The sequence below is a fragment of the Epargyreus clarus genome, unplaced genomic scaffold (assembly GCF_041222505.1).
Source record: "Epargyreus clarus isolate Ecla_fem2 unplaced genomic scaffold, WU_Ecla_fem_2.2 ptg000007l, whole genome shotgun sequence".
Classification (NCBI taxonomy): domain Eukaryota; kingdom Metazoa; phylum Arthropoda; class Insecta; order Lepidoptera; family Hesperiidae; genus Epargyreus; species Epargyreus clarus.
The window spans coordinates 6486557-6495795 of NW_027332215.1; the positions used below are offsets into that span (position 1 = coordinate 6486557).

The 9239-nt window shown below is 36.2% G+C and overlaps 2 non-coding genes across 2 annotated transcripts; one reads left to right on the forward strand and one right to left on the reverse strand.

The window, feature by feature from the left end:
* The first annotated feature begins 2146 nt into the window (after positions 1-2146).
* Positions 2147-2220, forward strand: TRNAR-UCG (transfer RNA arginine (anticodon UCG)). The gene has a single exon. It is a non-coding gene; the product is annotated as a tRNA-Arg (tRNA).
* A 1015-nt stretch (positions 2221-3235) lies between these two features.
* TRNAL-UAA (transfer RNA leucine (anticodon UAA)) lies at positions 3236-3319 on the reverse strand. The gene has a single exon. It is a non-coding gene; the product is annotated as a tRNA-Leu (tRNA).
* Between the last annotated feature and the right edge of the window lie 5920 nt (positions 3320-9239).

The following is a 9239-nucleotide window of genomic DNA, read 5'->3' on the forward strand; positions in this document are numbered from 1 at the left end:
AAGATTTGGGATACGATTAGTATAAGATTTGATAAAAGTTTTAGTATAACATAAACTTTATATATGAATAATATTTAGTGTAAGAAATCTATATATATAAAAGAGAAAAGATACTCCGTTGATTTGGAAGCAAGGACTACAAAAACTTGCCTTTGGCTTTCTGTCTTGGAACTTTTTTAACACCATTTATGGAAAATCTACGCCTAAGAAGGTAAAATAGAGATAAAAACTTCGTTTACAAGTCCGCGGATTTTGAAGCAAAGCCTGTGAAATCGGGTATTTGGCTTTCTGGTTGAAAATAATAGGACACCTATTTAACTATGTTTGGAAAATCATCCCTTTAGGTCGTTTAATAGGAGATGGAACTTTATTTAAAAAACGTTAATTTCGAAGCAAGGACTAATAAAACTAAGGAAAATTTGCAATTGACTTTCTGGTTGAGAATGATAGAACTTTTTAACACTATTTATGGAAAATCTACCCGTAACTGGTTAATATAGGGATTGAAAGTTTGTAGACGTAAGCCGATTATGAAGCCAAGTCTATGAAACTTAATATTTGGCTTTCTGGTTGTAAACAATATAATACTTATTTCTCCGTTTTTAGAAAATCAACCCTTAAGGTCGTTAAATGGAACTTTGTTTTTAATCCGTTCGTTTGGAAGGAAGCACTATGAAAAGTATCATTAGACACAATGAAGCATCTGAGTCACTATTTTTTTAGATCAACCCTTGAGACGGCTATTAAAGGGTGTATGCAGTATGCCTTACTGTTTAGATACCTGTTTCAGCATTTTTAGCTACACAACAGTCAACCCTATTTGGGTACTATAAAGTAAAGAAAGTTTTTATAAAAACCGTTATTAAACTTATACTTCTTTTGGCGTGTTTGGAAAAATAACAGAGTGCAAAAAGGATTCGTGGCGATATTCCACGGGCCGCCGTAACATATTTTTTTAACATGGGAATGTAGTGCGCGTGCTGAATTGCAGAACAGCGGCTTTTTAGTAACGCGTAGACCTACGGGCCACACGCCATGGGTCACGGGTTGCCGATCGCTGATGTTGAACATTAGTATAAAGCATAACATGAAAGGAAATTAAGCGGAGACTATAAAAACATATTTGTATATATATAAAACAGCAAGGTGACTGACTGACTGACTAACTAAATTACTTTTTTATTTTTCAGAAATGAACGTACAGCCATAACCGCTCAACTTAGAGTTCTAAAATTTTGCGCATGGGTTCGCTTTTCTGTTCCATGGTTCGCTATATAGCGTTAATAAGTACTAAGAAAGGCATTTTGGAAATTCTACTCCTAAGAGGGTAAAATAGGGAATGACAGTTTTTTTTAATCCTTTAATTTTTAAACAACTACTATAAAATTCAGTATTTGGCTTTCTGGATAGTAACAAGGCCACACCTATTTATCCCCTTCCGAAAAATCAACCCCGTAGTGGGTAAAACAAAGGGTTAAAAGTTCATTTGAGCAACCGTCAATTATGAAGCAAATACTATGAAATTTTGTATCAGGCTTGTTGGATAAAAATTATGAATTTCTAACCCTAACGAGGTAAAATAATGGACTGGAACTTTAAATTACTGAAGTTATATATTCTATAGAGCGTAAATGGTGGATATATTTTGCAAAATAGTAACACGTTTTAAAAAAAGTTAACCAAACCTATCGAGTGGGGTATCAAAATAAAGGAAATTAAAAGGAGATTACACATACATTATATAATATATACATACATATAACACATCGAGATAACTGTCTGATTAAATAAGTAAGTTGCAGTGCCAGAGATCAACGCAGAGGGAAACCGCTGAAGTTTAGGGTGCTGGAATTTTACACATAGGTTCTTTATATAGCGTAAATGAGCACTATAAGAATAAAATAGGATAATATTGTTTGAACATCTTTTGATTTTGAAGCAGATACCTACGATGAAACTTTGCATTTGGCTTTCTGGATAAAAATAATGAAACCGTTTCACCGTTTTTGAAAATTCTATTTCAACCTTTTAAGTGCAGTCAGGTTTTTTAATTTTTTAATTAAATTACTTGTTATTTTTAAATATTTTATGATTATTTACAAGGCAGAATAATCATCTGATAGCAAAATTTGAATCATGTTAACAAGGATCGTGTGGCCTAATGGATAAGGCGTCGGACTTCGGATCCGAAGATTGCAGGTTCGAGTCCTGTCACGACCGGGCATTATCCATGTGACGTTTTTTTTATATTTTTTATATGCTCGTTTATTTGAAGTGTTCAATCACAGTGGACGGCCACATATGAAAGTATAAGATATTGCTAAAACAATAACAATTTTGTTTGAAAACATATATGAAATAGGTTTTCGAATTAGGAATCGATCATAAAATCAGGCTAACAACGTATTTAAGAAGTAATACCTGTAGGTACCTATATTTAATTTTCCAGCAGCATTTATAATATATATTTTTGTAATATTTATTTTTATTATATAAAATTCTCGTGTCACAATGTTAGCTACCGTATTTTATATGCATATTCAGTAGGTATGAGAATTGGCTACTATCTATTTTTCATACCCCTAAGTGATAAGCGTTGTTCACCCTTAACATTTTTTTAATTATATGGCAACACAACGTTTGCTGGGTCAGTTAATAATATATATTTTTGTAATATTTATTTCATTATACAATTGAAGCACCAAACGAGCATGCAGTCCACACGACGGTAAGTAGCTACTGCCACACATAGACATTCAGTGTACAACATAGGTTGCAAATTTTATTACAGAGAATATAAAACAATGTTACATTAAGTTTAGATTAAATTAAAAAAATACCGTAGGACTTTTTGAGGAATGTCTGTTAAATTTTATAAATTAGTCATTGAGACCTTAGTACCATACTTAATCACCATTGTTATTGGCGGACAATCACAGATACCACTAATTTGGCATAAATAGGTGACGACGGTGGAAGTCTAGCCATAAAAGGTTTCTAGAACCTAGTGATAAGGCAAGGCTTTAACAAATTATAATTTGTAATATCTACATAATTTATATACTTATAAATATGCCTGAATTATCGGCGTGTGTGCATGATATTTGAATGCATTACATCCGTTACATAAATCTACGGAGGAGAATCGAAATTATTTACATTACACTTTATTCCCAATAATTAATAGGCAAAAAAAGAGAAAATATAACAAAAGTTGAAACATACAATACAAAGATGTCAGGTGTGGGGTTCGAACCCACGCTCCCTCTCGGGAACCAGAGCTTAAATCTGGCGCCTTAGACCGCTCGGCCAACCTGACTTATTTGTAGGGGCCGCACATTGCCTATAGTATCGGAAACCGCGCATGCGCGGTATGGCCTTAAAGGTATTTGATTATGAGTAAGCCCATAGATATATTATCCTACTGAGTAAGCCACATTTTAATGAATGTGACTCGGTTGTGTATTTTAGCTTTATCTGGCAAAATAACGCTTTGTAATGAAATTTCGGACCTAGATAGTATTATAATCTTATATATAAAATTCTCGTGTCACTATGTTAGTTATCGTACTCCTCCGAAATGGCTTTACCAATTTTCATCAAATTTATACGCATATTCAGTAGGTCTGATAATCGGCTACTACCTATTTTTCTTACCCGTAAGTGATAAGGGTTGTTCACCCTTATTTTTTTATCTATACGGCAACACAACGTTTGCCGAGTCAGCTAGTAATACATATAATTAGAAACTTAGGAAACGGTAAGGAAAAAGAAAGAGAAAGAATTAACTAAAACACACAGAATCAGGAATATCTGAATGTTGTCATTGTTGACCAATGTGAATGGAGTTAGACATGGGTTGACCTGATGATACTGTCAAATACGTGGCTGCTTCTGTTCATCTGCAGAGAGGAATCACGCAAAGCAGACGCCCTCCGTCGGTCATGAAGAAGGCTCTATAGGTGAAGCAGGATTATTAGAAGATTAGTAGTGTGATTTATAGATTTCCAGGAGGAACAGTTGACAGTTACCATCAGTATTCTTAGTATGAGTTTTTACGTTTTGACTAAAATGAGCGTTTTTGTTTACGTATATCCCATATATTTCCATCAGTTCTGATACAATCCGCTAGGGGCGCTGATTAGAAATGTATGGGCAAATAAGTAAACAACTACCAAAATTCATTTTTGTAAAAATGTAAAAAGTCATACTAAGGGTACAGAAAATACGCTCGTTTGCTACAACGATTTTAAATTAAAATCGGTATTAAGTCAGTCTTATGATAATCTTAACGAGACTGTTACGAGGAAGAGCTAGAATCGTCTTAAAGATCATACTTGAGGGTCGCGAGTTCAAGCACGAATTAACTTTCACAACCATGTGTTTTATGCTGGCCTTATACGGAACCTCGGAGTCATCTAGTGCTATAGCAGGATCTATGCTATTTCGCGACAAAAATGCATAATAGTTCCCAGACTTAGCAGTTGTAGCAGAAAAGGCTGGTTAACAAAGAAATAATGTAGTTCCTGTGCCTGTCATCATAAACCCATTATTGTCCCACTGGGCACGGGTCTCCTCTCTGAATGAAAAGGGTCAGGCCATAGTTCACCGCATTGGTCAAGCGCGTATTGATACACTTCACATACCTTTAAAAACTTTTTCAGATTTCTCAGGTATGCAGGTATCCTTAGAATGTTTTCCTTCGCCGTTTAAGCAAGTGATAATTAATTTCTAACACACATAGCTTTGAAAAATCAGAGCTGTTCTGAAATTTTACGCGTATGCTTTGGGAAAGGGGAAGGGGAGGCGTAGCACCTCTTGTGACTTTAGTGAGTAGAAAATAGTAGAATAAATCGTAGAAGATATAGTGAAAAAAAACACATAAAAGTAGGGCAAAAGATTTCCCCAAAGCAAAAAGTGTACCTACATATTTGTAAACATAATGCCTACGTGTTTCCTCAAAAACAGTTAACACTTAAACAGTTATGTTGTCTATTAAGACTTACACACGTTCGTTCTCGGAAGTAGTTACATTAGCATTTTTACACAATTTCGCATCTTAAAGTGGCAACAATGGTCTAATAAAATATTAGAGTTATCTTAGTTACTTTTCCAATTCCATATAGGACAGTGGTTTTACTTGAAGCTAAACATAGATCTTTTCGAGACTCACAGCCACACACTAGAATTCCCTGTGTCGTAGGTGCCATAGACAATGTCCCTGTAGTTCCGGGACTAGAATAGGGCTACGGTATCCCTTGCCTGTCGAACGAGGCGATTAAACGGGGGCTTCCGGGGTTGCGGGCGGCAAGAGTAGGAGCTCGAATCGTCCAGTAAGCAACCCCGGGAAGGACGGCGGTATGTGTGGTCGCATACCGTCGTGAACACCAGATGGTGTGGGAGGAGCGAAAACTGCTCTCCCAGGGCAGAGCCCGATCGGGACATCGCGCTTGGAGAACTCCTTGGAGAACTGGCGAAAGCCTTGAGGACCGGGGGACTTTTAGTGCGGTAAAAATCCCACATAACCCGGCGTCGATCCCACGTCGTCGGGTACCTTTTGAAGGTTTCCCCCTCGTTAAGGAAAAAAAAGGTGCATTAGACACATACGACGACGAATACACAAACACCTAGACCCAGAATAGATATCCAAATCATCATTCGGATGTTTGTCTGGCCAGGGTTCGAACCCGGCACACTTTCTGCGTGAGACCGGTATGATGACCGATCCGCCACGAGGGTCTGAATACTAAGGTACCTTATATGCGCTTCACGCTAGGAAGACCTGACGTATGACAATGATACCTCTTCCAAAAATAGTTCCAGTAGGTAGGTATCAACGCGTATGGACATAATTAATCCCAGAATTAAACGCCTGCACGGCCCGGCATCAAACCCGGAAAAGAGCATAGCAAGAATTGTGCTAAATGTCTCGCGAATGATACTCGCAAATATTCAAACGCAACTCCGTGGCATGTGTTACGTAATTTATTACATGCTTTTATCTAACCAGCTCTATTAGTATGTATGGTTGTTTAGGTCAAATTTTGCATGTCCGTTTTGAACTATAATTATATTTTTTATAGACAGTCAAAACGGGTGAAAAGGTGAAAAGATAATTAATTCTAAAACGAATGTATGTATACTGATAATTGAATCTTGTTTTCTTTTAACATTATTTACCAATTAAAAAAATACAAGCGACTTACAGAACTACTACTTCAATTATTTTTTACTTTGTAGTACTATTACTAGTGACAGCACTACAAAATAAAAAAGAGGTTCTGTATTTCGCACGATTTTTCAATTATGTTAGATACTCGTACTTGTCTATGCTATACGTTGAAAATACAATAATAAAAGAAGATTTTAGTGATTTTACGTTACTACATTACAACTACGCTAAATAACCATATGGTTCATAATAACAATACATGAAGCAGAAATATTTTTATTATTACAAGCTTTGATTATAATTTGCAATATATGTGTGTTAGTTAATTTAAAAGTTCGGATCAAATCTTAAGAGTCATATTTTACCTATTTCTACCTAATAACAGCGCTGCTGTGTTCCGGTTTGAAGGGTGTGGTAAGGGAGACAAACTTTTCCGAGGCGTTCCAGCTTAGTCCTCAGGGGTAGCGGCGCATCTGTGGCCGACCTCAGGTAGGAATATCTTACTTACTCTTCTTTAGGTACCTTTGAAAGTGATAAAAGTCTTTGTGGTTCGAGTCTGGCGGCACCACCGCCATATTTCTGCCTATTAACAGTAATGTTTAGCGCTGCTGTCTTCTGGTTTGAAGGATGTGGTAAGGGAGACATACTTTTACGAAGCGTTCCAGCTTAGTTCTCAGGGGTAGCAGCGCATCTGTGGTCGACCTCAGGCGAGAATATCTAATCCTATATGGGATTGATTACAGATGTCCATGGGCGGCATTCACATACTATGAGCTGCACTGCATGGTCAACTGCTACTCCTATATTATAAAAAGAACTTACCATCAGATGGACTGCATGCTGTTTGCAACTTAGGTATATGTAGTGCGCAAATCACGCTATGGAATTGAGTATAGTGGAGAGAAATATAACGGAACAAGGAATTTCTTGCACCGCTTCTTCCCCATATAAATCCCCATATACCTTCCAAAGCGGTGGCAGCCAAATTACTTTTAAAAAGAGTTAAATTTTTGTTAGAATATAATTTGAATTTTAATTTGCATTTCCCGGATTTCTTGTTAAAATGTAATACATGGGGATGGACCACGGCGGACGCATGTAAAAGAAATAAAATTGGCCAAGTTCGTCGAACTAGAACATGGTGTGTTCCGTACCATCAAATTTTGATTTTTTGATTATTTTATAGCAGACGAGAATGCAGGTAACCTAATGGTAAGTGGCTACTGCCACCCATGGACATTGTAATCAACCCTAGACATGATTAGATTCCTGCCTAAGATTGACCATAGATGCGCCTCGAGTAGAATACGCAACAAATGAGTGTGGCGGTGGTGCTGACAGAATCGAACCACAGAGGGTTATACGACCTTTTTTATTTATCTTTATTTTTAGTATTTTCTTTCCTTAGCAATATTGTATTATTATGCTATGTGACATTTACAATGTTTGCCTGATCAATAGATAAATCAAGAAAGGTCGGTTTCTTGTGCTGGAAATAACCATTATTTTAACTTTTTTTAAATTTATTAAAATTAAAATTTAATGTTTAAATCAGATGTGTATCTGTTACAGTTCAAGAGATAGAGCCTTATGAGTGACGGACAGACAGCGGAGGCTTAGTAATATGACTCCGTTCTTACTCTTTGGGTACGGAACCCTAAAAAGTAAAATGAGCTTGCTTTTGAGAGGAGCGCTATGAAGGGTCTAAAAAAGGATCAAAAAGACTTCGCCTCAAGCCGTATATCCTGTATCCTTCTCTGACGTTGCAAAAGTTCAATTTTTTACTTAATAGTTTTTTAATGACTAAATAAAATACCCACAACTTCAACGTAATATAATAATATATAACATTCTGCGAAAGTTATTTTCAAATATATTATTTCGTTCTTTAAAATTCAGTAACTAGATACAGATATGAGATTTTGTGTGAGTACGTTTGTTTAGCTACACATATATTATGTTAGCATGAAAACGATTCAAATAATAACGAAATAACGCTTTGTACATACAGGGACATTTGCGCTATGGTTTCCATGAATTTAAATATAAAGCGAGACCCCAGATCTAGGATATTAATCGATTATATGGAGTCCTAAACGATCTGCGTATCAGATCGGTATAGCCACCACTTGATCTCGCGGTCGCTAATAAAAAATAATTGTACAAATGCGAGTCGAACTACCACGTGAAGAGTTATTTTTTTAAAGAAGAAAGAAATAAAAGAAAGATAACATTTATTTCCTCACCGTTCTACACCGCCAAATGTTCATTGTTTTATTTTTAGTACTTGTTACCATAGAAGTAAATGAATTGTGAAAATTTGAATGTCTAACTACATAACTATTACTGTTTAATAGATAAAGCGAAAACTCCATAAATAAAGGTTTCTTGTATGACGAGCTCCATTTATTTTGAAGCTTTATTTATTTGTTGTTATAGCCACCGTTATACACACTCTGTAAAAATGTGTCTGTAAAATGTCTATCTATTATGGTTTCATAGATCGATCCCTGTGGCAGATGGACAGACGGACAGATAGCGGAGGCTTAGTAATAGGGTCCAATTTCTACCATCTGGAACCCCAACAAGTTACAAATTCGTGCAATAAAAATAGTTAACACCAAAAGCAAATAACAGTACTATTTGTTAATACAAAATATTTAATAAAATTTAAATACGAATACAAAACGAAATTATAAATGCCTTTATCTTTTCAACCTTTTTTTATTGAACCCATATCATTTTTCCTTAAGACACAAAACGTGTTAATTGGCTATCTAAACTATTAACTAATCTAAACTATTTTCGTCTAATGTAGGCCACTGTACATAGGAACGTCATACAACGCAGTACCATAAGTAGCATAAATCTCTACACGATGAACGGACTACCACAACACCGGACCTTGCTATCTACTAAGATCCGGTATTTACCAATGTTTGGCCCAAGCTCTGGAAAGATCCTCACTTCCCACGTTTCCTGTCACCGACGGGGTGCCGGCGAAAGTGAACGTCGCCCCCACCAGCACAGGGTGGGCTCGCTCGTATATAAACGCACACAACATACT